Source organism: Haemaphysalis longicornis, unplaced genomic scaffold (assembly GCF_048455015.1).
Source record: "Haemaphysalis longicornis isolate Haplotype H1 unplaced genomic scaffold, Haemaphysalis longicornis Haplotype H1 scaffold_6, whole genome shotgun sequence".
Taxonomy (NCBI): Eukaryota; Metazoa; Arthropoda; class Arachnida; order Ixodida; family Ixodidae; genus Haemaphysalis; species Haemaphysalis longicornis.
Window position 1 is genome coordinate 157,138,911 of NW_027526407.1, and position 20,380 is coordinate 157,159,290.

The following is a 20,380-nucleotide window of genomic DNA, read 5'->3' on the forward strand; positions in this document are numbered from 1 at the left end:
CCGCTGAGCCGACTAAATCGTGCAGATGTCACGCGGGCCTGGAGTAGGGTGGCCAGCAATGATAGGGCTGTTTAAAGCAACACATGCAAGACAAATAGTCGCTTCATTCACATCGACTTTCGTTTGTCTAGGAACACACCTTAAACAAATGACGCTTGAAGGACCACACGCGGAGCCTGGTGAAGGAAGGTTGGGGGAGAAATAGAAGTTGTATCAGCAAATAAACAAAAGTCGGACTGGCTTTAAAAAAAAACCATTTCCAAGTATTGTGCAGGAGAAGTGGTATAAAATGTCAAAGAAAATGACCGCCCCAGAAATTTGGAAAAACCGCCTGCGCCTACCGGTTTGTCAGTAAAGGCAGCCTCTGTGGCAGCAACTGCATGCTGGAAATTTTTCTAGGTGAGCATTTCAGTACGTTTCAAATAGATACATTGTCAGGTCTCTTTATTTCAATGGTTATCTGGTTACTGAGAATGGAATAAGACAGAAAGAAGACGTTTAGCGGGGAAAGAGACGACTGGCTGTACACGAGCCGTCTATGCGGCCAGTGCACGGCTGGTCGTGTGAATGTTTGTCGGCGACGATGTCGTCGTTTCCTTTCGTACGTTGTAAAAAATATTCCATATCACATTTGCAAATCAGTTATTTGACATTGGCGTCTTGAGAAAATGAACACAGTATAAAATGTAAGGTTTGGGCTTGCCATCCACCAGCCAATGGAAGAAATCCGAATCGAAGGAGGTGACGAAGCGATAAAGAAGGAACTCTTGAGTAAAATATCAGATTCGTACGGGCCTGAGTGTATCGGCGCCACACGCTGGATCACTACCATTCGGTCGCACCCATCCCGATATGTTGGTGACAACGGTTTCATTGACGTCGTTCTGCAGTCGACTAGCTGAAGACGACTCCTAGATGAATCAACTTTTTCCCTGTAGCTGAGGAAATAATATCGCCCTCTCCAACCAAAAGTAATAACCAAGAACAAGACGTTTGGGAACCAGCTCGATTCCCTCTTCAGGGGTGACTGGGGTCACGTTGTAGCGCCAGTCACTCACAAAGCGCCTCGCTGTGGAGCGCGGTGCCCGCGTGTACGGATTTATGTTACGGTAAGGATTTATGTTCTTTGCATCTTTTGCTCCAGTTATTCACGCTTCCGGAACGTTTCACCGAAGTCTGTTTTGAGGTCGGATCTTTCACAGTACTCGGCGACGGTTTTGCAGCCGGACGTCGTTTTTGTGCTGCCTGACTGGTTCCAGTAGATTTTTCCTCTCCCCAGTGCATAGGGAGGGGCACTACTTCAAAAATCGTGTAAACGACACCGGGTGTCCTGTCCTTTGTCGCACAGCCTTTGACATTTTTTTTCTAGTAATGTTCACAAAGCACTCCCCATAACGCTTTCACTAGCACTGAGACTGCCCCTCTCACCAACCTCAATTATCGTGGGGTCTCCCGACCATCTTCCCGGATGGGAGCACTCATCGGATCGAATGCCTAATGATAGAAAGTGGGTGACGTACCAGGGGTTTATCTTTTTGTTATGCAGTTAATTTTGTTGCCCTGTCCCTTTTCTTTTACTCTTTTACTCATCCTCCACCTTGAAAGATGAATGTACCAAAGCAAAATATTTAGGTCATCAGCTTCAAATATTTCTTTACTTAGAACTCCGTGGTACGACCACACGAAAACCATGATAAAATAGAAAGAAAATGTACAGAAGGCTATCTGCTTTATTTATGTGCGCAACGCAAATACTCATTTATATTGCTTTTAACTTACAGCAGAATGAAATACAAAAACGTATTTAACAGTTAGGTAAATAAAATAAATTCCTACATAACTGCTCTATTTCTTGCATAATTTGTTCGACAAGCTACTCGTCCGTTGTTCTTTCAGTTTAATTACACGGGGCCGCATGGTATACGCCCCTTCCATATCTCGCCATCTTCGTGCATCGACATGCGCTGACTGCGTTGGTGGGCACAATGAACGAAAGTCAACGACTTAAATAAAAAAAATCGCTCCAATCCACCCCGTGAATGTGGTTGGAAAGCAAAGCTGTAAACGGCACCGATAACGATTACCCATGCGACGTCACTTAAATTCACTCACATCGCTCTACAAATAGTAAAACAAGAGAAAAGTGAAATGCACTTAACCACACCATTTATTGCTTAAAAGAGATATTTTTGGTAAGGTTAAATCAATGCATGATGCATGAACGGTGTTTGGTTGAGTTGTATGGGTGTAGCACAAGAGAGGAAACTGAAGTGAATTTGTCAAGCTCCCGTTTTTGCTTGCACTGCGTAGACTGGCTCAAATTAGCACACTTTTCATCGTTTATCCGGTTGACAAATCGGTAATTACTTTACAAAGCGCGAAAGAAGAAAAACTACCATGCGCGGTTTGCGGCGGCCGCACCAACTAAAGCTGTGACGTTGGGAGGAGGGGCGCCGTGATTGGACGATGCCCAAGGTTAGCAATCACATAAGTTTCGGTTTCGGTTTCGGTTCTGTAAAACATAACCAATGGCTTTGTTGGATGGGCATTCTCAATATCTCAGTAATCATCGTACCGCGCTTCTGCCATGTTGTCGGCTGTAAAATGCACAAGATAAGCCTCCCAGGACGGCTTGTAGTCGTAGCATTCACTAGCCGAGACCTACGCAGTGCATGAACGCCCTCCGCGTACCCGCAGACGTTCAAATGTCATGCGCTTTTCCCCCATATTTGGAGCTTGCCTCCCTCATGCCTGTATCGTAAAAAGCGTGTTCGCACCAGGCCAAGGGTCTGTTCATTCTGGCCTGTGCCCACTGCCTGCAAGAGTCGGTGCTTATGGCAACAGCACGCCTACGAGAACTCGCTAGCGCGCCAGTGCCAGCCTGCGCGCGTTTTGTGAACTAGTTCGTGGAGCCATGAACGTTGCGGCCCAAAAAAAGGTGAACTCAATATAGAAAACATCGTCGGAAAACGAAAAAGTAAACTTACAAAAAAAAAGCACGTACCCGCGGGGATTCGAACTCGTGACTTGCAAAATATTTGCGGTGGCATACCTAACGCCCTAGACAACCCGGCCACGGGGCGAACTCAGCAGTCGTTGGTAATATAGGGTATATATTGTACAACCAGTTTACACTTTTATTTAGTTTTGGCATTTCAAGTAGCTTAGGTGACTATTTGTTGTATTGCGCTCGTGCAGTAAGCGTCGCCCGAGTTTCCACAATAGCTTACGTCTAGCAATTGCATTTCGTAGACGGAAAAGCGTTCGCAGATGCGTAGTCGTGCTGCTGACCGCTGTGCTTGTTCGCCCAGCGCAAAAAAGTGCTTCCCGCACCCTAGTTTTACGCTGTACGGTAAAAATATCAGTTGATTTTATTTCCTTAGTACCTATATTGACTTCGCTGACTGTTCTCCCGCCTTCAAGAGGCCTTATATTTTCCTACTGGCGTACCAGTCAGCGAAGCGTCGCATGTGCGCTTGTGCAGCGCTTGTGTGAAGCGACCTTGACTTGGAGCTAGATACAGTGTACAAACTAACCAAGTAAAGAAAGGCAGATTCTTCCATTCACAAACGTGCATAGAGTTTCTCACTAGACGAACGAATTGCGACGACCCGTCGGCGGCCGGCAGACGAAACGCTGGGCCGACTGACTCTGTCTGAAGGCCGGGGAGCCGTGCAGTAGCGAGCTCGGCTCCTCTCGACGTCACACGAAAACGCCGCAGAAAATGGGCGAGCGTAAAGAGAGGAGGACAGCATTTTCGAATTAATTTTTCTACTAAATAAAATCGCGTAAACGCGCCCAGGGTGGTCGAAACATGGCCTGGGGACTCCGGACTACAATTTGCGCTAGTAATCCCGCAATGTTTACATATCACTTCAGTGTCCCTTTAAAGCTCCAACCCGGTGTTAGACGATCTGACTTCTCCGTCTCTGCGCCGCGGACGGAGGCGACGAGATTTGCGGCAGAGAAGGAGGAGAAGGAGGAAGAAATACTTCTGTTCAGATTTCTGAACGGCCCAGAGTGCAACCCTGGTGAGTGATTCCTTCTGCTGTGAGGACCATATGCAGTCCGCGCGGCCTGTGTTCTGTCCACCCGCTGAAGCTGGGTAGGTAGAGAGGGCCTGGACAGCAGGATCTCCCATTGCTCTTGTTGGGTAGTTGACGGAAAGAGAGGAGGGTGCTGAGGGCTAAAGTCGCACACCCGGATTACGGGGCGGAGTGTTCCTATTTCTGAGCAAAATTTACATTCAGCGTCGTAGCGATTCGGATGCATTAGGTGAAGACGCGTAGGCTGTGGGAAGTAGCCAGGATTGTATGAGCCGTAGGGTAGTTTGTTGTTCTTTGGAAAGGTCGGGGTAAGGCGAAGGTACGCTCTGTCTCAGAAGGCGATAATGCTTGGTTATCTCCCTGAACGTGACAAGCGGGTGAGTGTCCTCGTGCACCTCCATAGCACGGGAGGTAAAAGCGCAGGCTTGTTGGGTGGACGTATTTGTTGCCCTCCATTGAAGCGTGAGGGGGTGTCCAGATGAGCTGAATGGAAACGTTTGGGGAGGGTTTTTTTAGCACGGGCAGTGCTGGTCAGGACACCCAACCCGGCTGGTAATTTCAGTAGGCTTGCTGGGAATTGGTGACTACCCTCCGAACCCCTGGTTGAGTGAGAGCCAGGGTGATGGCTGTCTCTTCTGCTGCCATCATTTCTTGGGTCTTAAGCGAGGTACACGTGAGGAGGTTGGTTCTGGAGGTAGCCACGATGATGGCGTATTGCTGCCCTCGATGTTTGGAGGCGTCTATGTAGATAACTGCATGATCCCCACCGAGGGTGGTGTTTAGCGCTTGAGCCCGTGCTTTTCGGTGACCCTCGTCATGGGAGCGGTTCATATTTCTAAGCAAAGAGTGCATCTTTAGTTTTAGTCGCCAAGAGTCTGGGAGTACGCCATCGGAGTGACATTCTGGGCTGCCCAGCCCATCTGGTGAAGCGTGCGGTTACCCACCGCAGTTCTGAGTCGGACCTTCTGGTTAGAAAGATGGCCGTCTATGAGCTCTTCCACCATGTTGTGGAGCCCCGTGCTAAGCAGCCTCTGTGTGGACGCACTCATGAGAATACCAATGGCCCGCTCGACCGCCTTTCTAATCATTATATAAAGCATCTCTATGTCTTCCTTGTTGAGTTGAAGACAGGGGGTTGACGTTAGTGCACTCAAGGGAACAAAAGCTTCAATTAATCGAAAGGTACCTGATTCCTTTAGGCCTCGCTTCTTGGTGGCAACTCGCCTGATCATGTGTGTGATTTGATTAATGCTGTTTTTGAGGCGCTGCAAATAGACGTCACTCTTGGTGTTAGCGTCGAGATGTAGGCCCAGGATCTTGATGCTGGGGCTTGGAGTGATGGCCTGGCAATCAAGGAGTATTTGAATGTATTCCTTGATTTGGCGTGAGGGCGGACGACAAGGAGCTGTGATTTTTTACGTGAACACTGGAGGCCACAGGCTTTAGCACATTGGCGTACTAGAAGTGAGATGCCATATATTGGTGTCAGCTTCCTTTAATTTTTGTAGCTGTTATCAAGGTACGCACAGGGCCGCTAGATGGGCGTGAGTGGTCGCGTGACCTTTCACGTGGCATTCAGCGAGAACGCAGGGGGTAAACCCGTAGACGTGCATGGTAAGTACACCACCTGTCTTTCCTGTCTTCGCGTGGGCTCGTAGCTAAATCGGTAAGGCAACGGGCTCTGGCTTTGTTAGTGCATGAGTTCCAGGTTCGATTCCCGGCGGTGCCAGTAAATTCTTTTATTTCTTCGCTGTAGTTTTCTGGTGACACCAACGGTCGCTAAAGAACCCTTGGGAGGTAGAGGTAAAAAGCTTTGCTTAAAAATAGAGTTTTAGCAAACCGTTTTCGACGGTCCGCGCCACGCATGCGCAATGCATATCGCTCCCCCTTGCTATCGGAGCGGAGCGTACCGTGAAAAACGGTCAGCTAAAACTCGAATATGAGCTATCAACACCCGATTTCAGATCCTTCGCGATTGCTTGGATCGCAAATTGGTTGGTTAGTGTAGGCACTGAAGGAATCTGGTGCAACCAAGGGAAATCGCGACGACCCAGTTGTCTCGTCCCTTGTTGGATACCTGAGCTTCGCCCCCCCCCCCCCCCCCCCCCCCCCTTCTTCCACTTGCGCCCCTCCCAACACAGGCTTAATTTGTACAGTTAGCTCCTCCGCACCAATCTTCATTGCATGTTTCACACTTACTTTCATTTCGTTTTAATTCTCCGTCCCCGCTTCCTCAAGGTTCAATCTTCCCCGTATTTTTTTGAAGTCATTTTCACCTTGGTTTCCTTCTGAAAATATGACAAGCGGACCGGGGTACACGGTCTCTGAAGCGTCACCGCGAAGACTCCAGAAAATGTTAAACATTCACCATGAGCCCGTACAGAACATCTCATGTGCGTAAAAAAAGCCACGTGGAAAGCCGCCGAAGACACATGACCAAAGTCTCGTTGGCCCTGATGCCTCCCCCCTTCAATCCTCCCTCCCTCCCCCCCCCCCCCCCCTCCGTACCCGCCGCCCCAACAGTGGTCCTGGACGTGATGAAGGGGCCCTGTTAGCCCCCTGTCGTCGCATTGCAAAACAAGCTCGCTCGCTACACCCCTCCGAGCGTCGCAGTCATACAGACGGCACCCCCTCTCCAGGAATCGTTCCTTGTTTGCCTCCGCTCAAAGTTCAACCTACAGCCACTTAACTCAAGCCGCGCCCATCCTCGAATACCGCGATATTCCTAGATGCCAAGATTCTACTCGCTTTCTTCCATTGTACCAGGAAACAAATTTGAATAGACTGGTGGGGACGTAAATTGAACAGGCCAAAGCTGTGGTCTCGGTACAGTCGTCTTCCAGTTTTCGACGTCCGCATTACACTTTGTGGGGGCACAAGTGGCACCCCCCCCTTTGCCGAGGGGTTGGCACCCAGGGACCCCCCCTAGCGACGCCACTGGGTATATCCGCAGGACAAAAATCCGTAATGTGACCTTCGGACTTGCAGACTCCGCATCCGTCACCGGACTTAGCCGAATTGCTGTGGAGAACACATGACGTGGACTTTGAGTCTCTGAGGCGGAAGTTCTTGTCTGGCTCACATTCAGGCCTGGTGTCTCTTCCTCTCTGGCTCTTGAAGTCGCTCTTTGGACACTTCAAATTGTCGCGGGAATGCTACCTCCAAGAGCCTTTCAAACCTTCAGCGAGAACACGTAAGGCATGTTGTTGGGATAGTTGGTGTTGCATAGTTACAGTAAAAACTGCGCAAATGGACGGGACGGTTGAAGAGGGATAACAAGACAGGTGCAGGCTCACAACTAATTTATTGAAAAAAAGAAAAGCCTACGCACCTATACTCGGATACAACTCAAGAAAAGTGCGGCTTTTCCTCATCAAAGGACCCCCTTCCAGCCAATGGTGTCGCCGTATCAACGTGACGTCGCGGTAGACCGCCTCCACGCCGCGCTCACGGAAGAAATCACAAAACATGTTCTTCCGCGCTTCCGGACTTCTACCAAAATGGCCGCCTCCGCTGTTCGCGTCAAACCATGGAGGAAAGAAAAGCTTAGGAGAGGCCCTGACGTCACACCCAGCGCAGCCGGAAACGCCATTTCTGTAAGTCGAATGGCGGACCATTGGCCCTCCATGCCATTGGCGGACTCTTTTTGCCTCTCTCTCTCTGTGCACCTTCTCCGCCTCCTCCGTCCTGTATCGCCTCTCTTGTCGTCTGCATCTGCTAGCGCCGAGCCGGCGGAAATCAGCTGATAGGCAGGTAGAAGGCCGTTTTGCAGCGCGTGACCGTGAACCTAAACGCGCGGTTACACTGTTACACGTCTTCAGTGTGGCCGCAGCAGGTTTGCGAAGCAGCTCGCTCTAACAATGCCGCAATGCTCGGTGCCAGGCTGCAAGTCGCGATCGGTACCCAAGGAATTGGGCGTCACTTTCCACCGGTTAGTGCATCATTCCGCTGACAAGTATTGCTGTACATTGGTGTGCATTCATCCTTTGTTTGCAATCGCCGCCGTTTATAGGTTCCCAAGCGATGGAGAACGCCGCAAACAGTGGGCGAACGCTGTGCGGCTACCTGACTGGAAAGTGCCCAAGTTTGCGTTGCAGTTTCACTGGCAATCCCAGAGATGACTAGTCAATTAAACGGCCGTTCTATATATATAGGTAAGCAGTACTTCATGCAGATTTCACGCTAAAAAATTGTGGAATGTTTTTACCGTTGTTCGCGTGCCTTCGATAGAATTTTTTGCGAAGGAGGAGGAGGAGGAGCAGGAGGAGGAGGCAAAACGTTTTATTGAGTAAAAAAAAAAAAGAGGGTGGGTGGCGTCAATAAACTTTTTTTCGCCAAGTTTCAACTTGTCTCAGTGTCAATAAATTCAAGGTGATATCAGTTGAAAACGTTCATACACTAACCTCGCAGTATGAAGCGTTGAAAAGCGAAATCCAGAGCGATACCACAAAAAGATCCAGATTCCAGATCCAGCACTCTTCCAGTCAACAGACCGACACCTACTAAGGTAATAGGGCGATGGAATTATATCAACTGGGAATCTACCTTGTAACAGTTGCAAAGGCACTGCCGCGCATTGCCGGCCTAGCAAACTATATATTGCAGCGGCGATAACCAAAAAATTGAGTTGCGAATCGTTCGGTTGCAAGACGCCTACGTACTGCACACCGTGTATCACTTCCCGAAAATCTACCAGACGGGTGTCCGCGCGTACGACGGGACGGCGCGTTCACGATATCTGCACTTCAATAGGCGCGTCGTGATCGCGACCGGAGCAATAGCTTGACGCGGTACAAGGTGCACTTGCAAGTAGAAATTAAATGACATTCACATCGGCGCAGCTGTCGCAACTCGCAGCATCCTTTTCGAGTTCCGCAAGACCACAGCGCAGCAAAGCGAAGCAGCAATCTTCGCAATCGGACGACAAGGCAGGCGCTGCCTTTCCTCCATGACTGGCGAACCGCGGGGGGGCTGTTGCTAAGACGCCGTTGCTAACGCGACTTACAATGGCCGCCGAAAACACGTGACTTCCTCCACACTTTTGCCAATGCGCGGGGATAGCTGGGGGCCTCTCCTAAGCTTTTTTTTCCTCCATGCGTCAAACCGTCGGCGTCGTCGGGCTCTCTGAGGACGATTTTTAGTGCCGTTCAGTCGTATTCATTGTTTGCGTGTTGTGTGCAGTGTTCTTAACATGCTCGGTAATGACAATCGCTACGGTGTTTTTTCTTCTGCTTTGTGAGCGCTCGCGTTGCCGGTAAGCAGCCGCCGCTGCAGTTACTGCAGTACGCTGTGTGATACGAAGCTGTCGTCGTCATCCTGTGCGGGCGCTTGGCCTTGAGCGTGAAGTACCGTTCTACCGTTTAGTACCTCCTGTGTCTGTGCTACCCACGTTATCGCACCAGTGTCTGCGACAGGGGGCGATAACTCCTTGTTTATTTCTCGTAGATTACGCCAGCAAGTTATTAACGCCATGGACAGTACGCACGGGGCGAAACGCAAGCCACGCGACGGCGCGCGCTGCATTTCGTTAAAGCATATATGTCGAGCCGTGTGTCCCAAGTCCATGTCGGGCGCAAGCGTATTCGCCCAAATTGTGATCAAGTTGCCAAATACAAGAAGCAGAATTTTCGCACTTTTTGACCGTGAATGCGTACGAGCTGTAGCTTAGCTACGTGATGGGATTTAATATGCCACCTTTTCTATTTTTTTTCTCGGCTACGCTGAGATACCATTGTTAAATGTGTTAATTGCCACAAGTATGTTTTTGTCGCCTGTTTTTTGTTGGAGTGCCTTAAGTTGTTGTTTCGGACAAAAACCTTTGTGAATTAAATACGAATACGCATCTGCTTTGAGTTTGCATTGTCTATGATAATTAAGATTCCACAGGAGTGTTACCACTGTAAGTTCAATTTCATTGTCCCGTTTATGCTTTGTGAATGAGCTGTGGTTCGCGATAGTGACATTGCATTAGCTAGATTTCACCGGTATGACCAGCTGCAACAATGCATGTGAAGACATGAAACGCAGCACTGAAATCAAATAAACCACCTTTCAGCTTTTTCTACACATGCGCATGCATATTGTTCACCAAATCAAATTATTGCATGAGATGTGCATTATTGAAGCTATATAGACACTGCCCGCCTTGTGTTTGTCTCTTAAGTAAGAAGCTGCTGCTGCAATGGTCATCTGCATGCACGTGCTCTAAATTCAAAATAGAGCATTCAGGGTGGAAAACAGCTCAGCATTTCATCCATTCTCACTGTTGCGTCACAAGTGGCCGCTGGAGCGAGAAGCTCGCTGCTCCAAGTCAAATAGCAAGCTGCTGCTTGCCACAGGACTGTTCGCAACTCAACTCGTGCAATGTCTACACATATATTAGGAGTGTAAATCACAATAACAGAACATGAATTGATGCCCACTTCATAACACAGGCAATGAAGTCTGTTTGAAGGGTTACGTAGTGATCTGCACTGATTGATGACATGTCGGTTGAGTTGATGCATGGAACCACACATATGGTACACATCGCTGCACTGAAACTGGTCAATGCATATCATACTTTTCTTGCTACGCAAAGGCAAAATCGGATCATATGTTCAGGAGGAAATTTATAATCTCGCCAAATATGCACTACATGAAATGATTCCCATACATGGGAGGATCAATTGAAACCAACCTTGTTTCCCCTTCCCAAAGCTTTGGGGATTGTTTTTAACATTGTGATTCTGCATTTTATCCAGTGGAGTAGGCAACAGATAAAACCTATTTATCCTAAGTCGTGCGTAAGACAGCAGATAGCTAAATAGAATCAAATTAGAAATAAAACACCGAAGCAACGTTTCTTGTCCTCACTGCTGTATCCTGTCAGATTTGGCTCAGACAGCTAAACAGACGCACTGCTGAATTATGCATAGCAAATGAAACGAGCAATAAGACACTTAAACAGATTTATTTGTTATCAATGTTCTACAAGAAGACAACTTGGCTCAGCCAGCCACACGGACACACAATGTTCAGTCACATGCTTTCACGTAGGCATTTAATTTGCAACTTTGTTTCTGCATCCAATACACGCATAAGTGTCCAAACAATGTAAAAACCGTGGGGTGAAAACTCGAGCTAGCGTCTTTTCCTGTAGGTGAAACTTGCCTTTATAGCCATTTATATAGTGTCGCACAAGGAGCCGTAGAGCCACACACTGCAGATGATTCTGCTTGAAGTGAATTTGCGAACTCGCTTGACTCTGCTTGCACACACCTCACGCTACACATGCGAATAGCCATCCTCCCTGTGCAGCGAAAACTATCGCATAGTGCAAGCGTGGCCCTGCTTCCAGAAAATAGTTTGGAACAGTGTGGGTTTCCTCTAGCTCGAGATGTACAATTTTCTTTTATGGATACGTCTGCCACGCAGTGTCTTGTCAGGACTGCATTCATTCGGCCTAATTCCTGCACCACACTTGCAACAAATGCAATCAGAAACCAAGCACTGCAACAGCCTTTTCTGATTCTCATAGCTACATATCAAGGCAACCAGTCCTGAGCCAGCACCACAGAATACACCGCTCGGTTCACTACAGCAAATGATATCATGCATCGATTGTTGAAATAACTTGTCACCCTCACTGTCATACTGGAAAATCCCTGTCGACTCTACAACACAACATACAACATTCAGTAATGGCAAATGAAATAAAAACCAAACACTGCAATTCCATCTTCTGATTCTCATAGCTACATATCAAAGCAATCAACCATGAACAAGTTACGCAGCACACATAGGCAGCTCAGTTAACTCCAGAAATAAGTCTTAATAACGCACACAAACAGCATGTCTGGTCTTCTCTGCTGTCTGATGGAGTGCTCCTGCAGCTATGGAAACACACCTACTTAAGCTAAATTGCGCACTCCACACTAACTGAAAGGGGCAAAGGCGGCACTGGCGAATAGCTGGCCGCCTTACACATCTTCAAAGGACTCGATACCAGATAGGTCACTGTCGGAGTCCATGTCATCTTCATCCAGATGGATTATAATAGGTTGAACATGCGCACTTGCTCCACCGTCTCCCCTGAACTTTGTTTCAATGCTGATCACATGCTGAACTGCGTTTGCCCAGTGTTGAGCTGTTACCTTGGCAGCTTCTTCCCTCAGGAGCACCTCTACATCTGCCAGCTTAAATGTGGCATTTCTGGCTGCGACACCTCGTTTCATCTGCGCCCATATGAGCTCAATGGGATTGAGCTCACAATGGTAGGGTGGGAGCCTAAGCACAATACATCCTGCCCTTTCAGCTGCACCGTCAACACGATATTTGATGTACCGTGTCTTTACAGAGGTCACAAGGCTGAGGAGCTCCTTTTTAAGCATTTTTTCATCCCAAGCAAGTCCTTTGGACGTCAGCCAGTCCTGAACGACCTGTTTGCGCGAAGACGTCGTAGGCACTGCTTCTTCCAGCCGCGAGTGGTACGAGGCATTGTCCATGACAATTACACTACCTTGTGGCAGTTGCGGCAAAACGGCGCCAAACCACCTTTCAAAGCGGGTGCCGTCCATCTCCTCGTGGTAGTCGCCGGTCTTCGTACCCCGAAAGATATCCAGGCAACCACTGACGAAGCCGTCCTCGCTGCCGATGTGCGTTACAATCAGGCGCTGTCCTTTCCCTGACGGCTGCTTCAAACCTGTCGTCAGACCACGCATGAAGGCGTCGTGGTGGGAAGCAACCGTCGTGTCCGTCCAAACAGTCGATAGCGTGTGTCCCGCATTCACCCAGGTTTCATCAAGGTAGAAGATTTTTCGACCTTCCATCCTGTACCTGGCGACGTCGTAGAGGTACTTCTGCTGCCACGCGACAATGTCGTCCCGCTCGATCAGCAGCGAGTTCCGGCCCCTCCTCTCATACCTGAACCCGATGTCATTCAGCAGGCGGCGCACAGTCCATGGCTTGAGAGGAGTAACATCGCCGCTAGCAATGAAATCCGCAGCAATTGCCTTCACTGTCGGAATCTCATTGCTGCGAAAAAAACGATGCACGGACGACCGCAATGCGCACTTCGTGAAGTCGTCGTACACTTCTGTGCGTCGTCTCTTTCCGGCGCTTCGCGGGCGCTTTCGGGAGGGCGTCGCAACATTTCCGTCGTTATTTTTCATCTCCTTCTTCACGTCCATCACCAAGCTCACGCTGACTCCAAGAAGATCGCTCACGGTCGCGGCCGTTTCTTCAACGCTGCGCTCTGGGTGAAGATGCCGCAAACGAACGTACGCGTTCCGGATCATCTCCCGTCCGCAGCTGCAGATGACACGGCCGCTTTTGTTTTTCTTGTACCATCGGCGTGGCGTAGATGGCAACGCACCACAATTCTCAGTCGAGAACGATGAAGCACATTCAGATGCGACTTCTTCGGGATCCATGACGGGAAATGGGGCCGGCAATGCATAAAACCAGAAGCTGCCAGAAGCAAGCGGCTGAGGGAAAACCCGGAAGAGCAGAAATTCACCATCAGGAATATAATTTAAACTCGCTACTGCAGCTGACGATAAATTCTTTCACGCATTGCATTAAAACGGGCACATAAAAAATTTTAGCTAAGGTTTTTATCTCCGCTCAAAGTGAAGGCGCCCTTACGAACTACTTTTCGGCACGGACGCATTAAGGAAAGCGTGGCTCCGAGTGCTGCCCGCAGGTGCAATGCGGTCGGCCACGACGTCACCTTAATAGAGCGACACTATTGGCTGGAAGGGGGTGGTGGAAGTGGGGGATTAGGCGACGCCCCTTTTTTCTTGACTTGTATCCGAGTTTTTTTTTTATATATACCCTTAAGCGCACATGCGCATAGTCGCATGCGTTTAATCACAAGACAGACTCGTTTAGAAATTCATATTCACTGCAATACAAAGATAGGGACGCTTCGCTAGGGACACGTACTACATCACAGTTATCTTTGTTTCTTCGTGAATTTTTTTACTGGAATAAGTTACCGGAACAGCGAACTCGGTGTCGTTGGAAGTGTTTAAATATATCTTTTGGTTGAAGTGTCGCGCTTCAAAATTGAAATACATTATGATTGCATTTTCTTGTCCGCACCCGCTTGTGTCTATTGCATATTTATGCCTTCCACTTATATGTGTGCTGTGCGTTTTAAAAATACGCCAAGAAATAATGATGTATTGTCGACTTGTATATGTTGAATTTCAGTTGATGTGTATTTCGTTGTGTTCACTCCTGCATATGGACCCGAGAAGGGCCTGCAGTATCTGTAAATAAATAAAAAAAATAAAAAGAAACCCCCCAGTGACACCCGAATGTACCTTTTCTTCCAACGCCTTCTTGATACGGCACTAAATATCCCGCGATATAGAAAATTCCTTCCTTCTCATGCATCTCCGATCGCAACAACCTTTTCAACCATACAGTGAACTACTATACCCATACCTTCTCGAAAACCAAATTACATTCGATGAATTGGCATAAAAAATGCACTATACGCGGGTCAATCATGGATCGCCGAAGGTCTGCAGTGAGCCCCGATCAAGGCCGATAATTTCAGCCCTCAAAAATGTCAACTCGACCCAACTCCCCCTTTCCCGCACGGCCCACAGCCTCCTTGTTTGCGAAGAAGTCTTGACAACAACATATCCTCGTTTTCTTTTCTTGATTGATGCCGTACCGACGGTCTCGTCTGTGTTACTTCTATGTTAACCCGTACGTATACTGTATCTACCCCCGCGTGAGCGCGAAAGCATGTTGAATAAATAAATAAATAAGCTGAGGGGAGGTGTCCACAAGGTGCTCAAAGCATATCGAGGTAAATTTGGCTACGCGAACGGCAACCTCTAACGAGGTTGAGAAATATGTTTTGAGGAGAGGTCGTTTGCCCAACTCCGCTCGCCACAGAACAATCGGTTCCTGCACAGTCGCTTCTTCCCCTTCCCTTACCAACCACTAGAACAAGGAAATCCCCTCCTCCTCTTCCCTGCCGCGTACGCCTGCTGGCGAGCTGCGAAGTCTGCGGGCCCTAGACCCGCACCCGAGTCGCAACGACTGCCGCTTTCCTTGATTTCGCCGGTGTCGGGGCGGAGCGCTTTCGCCATCGCCCGAAACTCCAACAGTGGCGCACGTGGACGCACGCAGCGGCGAGAGAAACGAAGGGACAAAAAAAAAAAAAAAAAAAAAGCGGCCGCCGCGCAGCTGCTGTGCGGACCACAACAAGAGGAAGAAGGAGAGGAGGCTGCCGGGAGTGCAAAGCCGCGCCAGGTTTTCGCGCAGCAGGCATGAGTCACCCCGGTGGCGTAAGCAACGCGGCGGCACGGGGGAGTCTTCCATGGCGGTTCGGCCCGAGAGGCTCGCGTGAGCAGTCGCAATTCTTCGCCCGCGACGCCGTCGCCGACCATGGTGTCGTCGCCTGCTGCAGTGTGCCTTCCCAGTGGTGGTGTGAGTGAACGCGGGCAGTGAAGCCGGTCGGATGTGCGTCGCTTCTTCGGCTTCTGGCCCAGCCGCGTTCAACTGCATGGCCGCTCGCGGCCCGAGGTGAGTAGTACCTTGGGTGCCGTGTCAATCATGTGCGATGAGTCAGGAGCTGCTGCTGCCGCCGCCGCCGGCGGATCTGAGTCATGAGGAGGGCGTCCGTTGAACCGCCGTTGCGCGCCCTTGCAAGAGGAAGAAGAGCGCACGGAAGCAGCGGAGTCGCGAGCTCGTCTCGTTGCCCCCTCGGCAGGAGTGGGCACCAAATGCGAGCTGGCCGCACGTGTTTTGGTTTCGGCCCTGGACGGGGGGCCGGATCGTCGCATCGCTGGTCGCTCGGCGATGCGGCCGCGCTCTTGGCAGCGTGCCACGTCCGTTTGACGCCGTCTGTTTGTGGCGCGGGTGCCTCCCCCTTCGTGCGAGGAGCTCGTTTGAAATCGTGACGACGCGGCAACATTGAACGGGGCCTCTTGTTACGCATTTCCCGGTTGAGTAGCTCCGCCGATGACGGTGGGGCCCGGAACAGCGGGAAGGGGCCGAGCGTTTCCACTCGTGACGCCGCCGCGCGGACGTCTTTCCAGGTGTCCAGAGCTGGTCGTACGTTGCGTGACCAGCAAGCTTGTACTATCTCCCGCTTACCGGCTCAGATTGGTTCGCCTTGCAGATGGCAACGCAAGTCGCACCGAAGAAGCGGGCCTCAAAGGTCTCGATGCGTCATCGATCCTGAGCTGCAGTGTAAACTCTCATTCTCGGCGTGCTTGCCAGCACTGCACAAATTCGCATTGAGGGCGAGGAGGTTTTTCTCCATCCCCCAAAAGCGGTCCGCTCACAAACGCCATGAAGTCTGGTGTTGTGCTGCATCACCCGAGCAACAACAAGCGCAGACCAACCTGTGGCCCCTGATGATGTCCCTCAACCCCGAGCGCTTTGCGCGCACCCATTTGTCAATGTAGCGCCCCAACCTGGTGTTTTGCACAGGCTGGGCGTTTATTCCTGCTCTCGTGTTGGAGCCGTTCATAACCTTTGAGAGGGCTTCAAGAACAGGCCTTGTGTCACTAAACTGGAACGGGGCCCCCCTTCCATTTTGCACAGTGGGTGTGGGTTCAAGGCCCTCGTGTCGTTTGCCTTGGGGTAGCATCAGATGTGAACTTTTTATGCTCGAGTGTAATGTCCCTGCTTTGAAGCTTCGCAATGTAAGGTTGTGTGAGACTAGGGAAACGGAGAATATCTTTGGAATCGGTTCCGTTTCATGCCACATGTTCTCCAAAGAATGGCTTGGGGGAGGGATTGTTCGAGGCAAGATATTGCTGGTGTGCAAGCACTGCAAGTGCCAACCACGGGAGATCTGAAGCCTCTAAAGCATCCTACAAAAGATATGGGAGAGGGAATTTATGCTGAGTATGATTCGCACATACTAACCGCACTGGACAAAATTTATTGGGGCCCTTTTGAGGATGCGTGTGCTCCTAAAGTGAATCTGCACCACAGCTGCCTCCAGTTTTCACACGAGCTCACCTTGAAGCTTTGCGTTGTGGGTGTGTGCAGCTCAGCAGCGTCAAGAGCCAAGGAAGAGCGTTGTACAACGTCATTCTGTCATGGTGGGAAGCCTGAGAAACTATCGTAGTGGTAATGAGTGCCGCATTGCAGCGGCTCGAATGATCTGTCCTTAGCTTGGGCACTCACAGAGCAGCTCCCAAATTGTCCCCAATATTAGGGGCGGATTGGGTACATTACGGGACAAGAAGAGAACGGAGTGGGTCAGGGAACAAACACGTGTTAAGGACATATTAGTAGAGATTAAGAAGAAGAAATGGACGTGGGCAGGGCATGTAATGCGAAGGCAAGATAACCGCTGGTCATTAAGGGTAACAGAGTGGATCCGTAGAGAAGGCAAGCGTTGCAGGGGGCGGCAGAAAGTTAGATGGGCAGATGAGATCAAGAAGTTTGCGGGGATAAATTGGTCACAGTTGGCACAGGACCGAGGTAATTGGAGAATAATGGGAGAGGCCTTTGCCCTGCAGTGGGCGCAGATAGGCTGATGATGATGGGTATGTGCGCTCCCAAGGATCAGAATGCTATCATTGTGCACAGATTAAGTGCTCATATAATCAGTGTATCTTGGGATCGTTCACACAGCCTTGGAAAGCTTCCTGCGTAGTTTGGTAGTTTTGTTTTCTCTTGCATACAGGGAACGAGGCTTGCCCTGGTATTCTGAGTCGTTCATCCACTGGAGCCTTCAGTGGTCCTAGGAGGTCCTTGAAATCGATTTCCCCATGCATAAGAATTGTGGAATCCTAGTGGAGGAAAAAAAAATGGAGTGTAGGAGGGACTTGGAATACGGCCCTAAGTATCTCATAACAATTTTCGAGGAGACCTGGTCTCTCTGTAGAAAATACCTGCCGCTGTGTTTTCCACGGGTTCTGGATGGTCAGGTAATATAGTCCCACTGACCAACACAAATTTTAAGTTGCGCACACAGACAGCTGATCAAGCGGGGGGGCTGACAAATGCGCACATTTCAACATGTTTTGCCATTCCATTTTCATTTCCGTCAAATGTGGGACACTCTGCAATTTTGGCTGTTGTACGTAAATGTCCGTGACCTCTGGTGAGAAGCATTCTGGTCCATGGCAGAAGTTGGTACCAAGCACGAACTTCGTCGCCTGAACCAAATTGCAAAACGGCCATGAAGTGAACAAGCACTGGAAGCGATGGCACCACGTAGCCAGCCACTAGAACAGAAGCGAAAATGAGCAACCATTGTAAAGGTCGATTTTGTGGGCTGTCATTGCGTAGCACAACGTCTTCCTGGTGTGTTATTAGAGAAACGGGCCACTGGTTGGCTGTGTGAAAGAAAATGCGCGAATGCTCTCGCGGCGTAATGTGCAGAAAATCAGTCGATAACTGCGCTGAGGTCTTCTAAGACAGGTTTGCTGGCAAATAAATTGGGGAAAAAGTTGGCAAAGCAATTGAGGGCTGCATTGCAGTGACAAGCCCATTTCTGCCCTCAGTGGTGACATGCTCGCATCATGCTTGGGATGTTGGCTTTGTTTTGAATCGATTTGAGTGCAGCAATGTGGTGTGGGCTCCTTGTCAACAATGCATATTCGAGTTTAGTTCCGACTAGAAACACTGGCAATTCAGCGTGACCAACTGTGTGGGGTAGGTGTATCAAAAAACGTCGTAGAGTATAGTAGCTGCGGTAATGTTGTGCATATTCTGCGTCCACATTACACAAGGATATGACTGGACTAGTTAGCGGTTGCAAGTTTGCATTGGTTTAGAACGTTGGACTAAGGTCCACTTGCCAGCATTCATACCTCTTGGCTAAGGACACCTTGGAGCCTGATTTCATTGGAAGCATTGGTAAAGTGCATGTGCGGCAAGTTGCGGGCATGGTGAAGTCATTAGAAATAAAAGGGGTAAAAAGACTTGAGGGTGACTAGAATAGTATAGCTAGAAAAGCAACCATTGACAAAGGCAATGTCGAGCACTCGAACGTAGTGAAAATGACCTGAATGCAGGGGACCTTCTGGTTTTATTTCTCCTCGTGCCTCCACATGGCTACTCAGTTATCAAATGCTTTGGGGAAATCCCAAGTGCCGTGGGACGAAGCGCTCGACGAACTGTTCCGTGAAAGTCCTAGGGCAATACCTAACTTGAAAGCTCCCTGTTACCAGTTTTGCTAACTATAGTGTTGGGTTGTTAACCTGTTACACATGACTGTAAAAGCAATAAACAACTATGCAGAATTGACATTTCTGCTACTTTCGAGGAAATTTCAGCAATGTCACTTTGGTACACTGCCTGATGGTAAGCGATTTGCAAAAAATGTTGACAAGTGCCGCGAAGAGCGTGATATTTCAAGTCAGCGCGTGAAGTGAAGGGTCACCTTCGCTGAGGAAGACCGGTTTAAGTGCGTCGTTGCTAGGGGTGGGGTATGATTCCAGGATTAACCTTTCGATTAATCCTGGAATGTTGAAAAATACCTCGCTGTGCATAGCCGTTGCGTGGCTCGAATCCTGGGATGCGCCAGGCTGTGCAGCCAGTGAAAAATGCTGCGACGGAGGTTCGAGGGGACAAACGGTCGGGGCCTGCCTGTAGAGACGTCGCAGAATACGAACCCTGTGGGCTATGCCAACCATTGCAGCTTCAAGGCGTTGGTTGAAGACGTCAGTAGACACTTCAATTCACCGTCACTGCGTTGAGCCGCCGTTAGTGGGGTAAAGTCCACGCTGCGCGGCAGGCTGATGGCATTCACTGGACTGCGCGAAAGAGCATCGGTAGCAGCATTATCCGTCTCGCTGACATGGCATACATCTGTCGTGAATTCTGCGATGTACGACATTCGGAGGAGCTCCCGTGCCATGTGCGCACCAGTATCGGAATTCCCGCGCAATGCGTAGGTGAGCGGCTTGTGATCCGTGAGAACAAAAAATTCTTGTCCTTCTACATGATGCCAGAAATGCCGGATAGCCACGTATATGGCCAGGAGTTCCCTACCAAAGGTGCTGTATCTCCGCTCGGATGGGCTCAATTTTCTGGAGAAGAACGAAATTGGTCGCCACACTCCGCTCACCTTCTGCTGCAACACGGCTCCAATCGCTGCATCGGAAGCATCCTCCATTACACATTGAGGAACACCTGGCTGCGGGTACGTGAGAATGGTAGCATTTGCAAGAGCCTCCTTAATCATCTGGAATGCTTGTATGGATTGGTCGTTCCTCTGAATGGCAGTTGCCTTAGATCCTGGTGAGGCAAGTAGGCTGTGCAGAGGGTGTTGGCACATTTCGGGATAAACCTACGGTAGAAGTTCACGAGTCCCAGGAACTCTCGAAGCTGGCGGATGTTTTTCGGCTGTGGAAACTGCC

The 20,380-nt window shown here is 49.6% G+C and overlaps 1 protein-coding gene across 1 annotated transcript in view; it reads left to right on the forward strand.

Annotated features, from left to right (window-relative positions):
• Positions 1-15,292: 15,292 nt before the first annotated feature.
• Positions 15,293-20,380, forward strand: part of LOC144141225 (dual specificity protein phosphatase 16-like) — a 55,311-nt gene continuing 50,223 nt past the window's right edge. The window contains exon 1 of the mRNA XM_077672781.1: positions 15,293-15,575. The gene's annotated coding sequence lies outside the window, so the exon portion shown is untranslated. The remainder of the gene's footprint in view (positions 15,576-20,380) is intronic.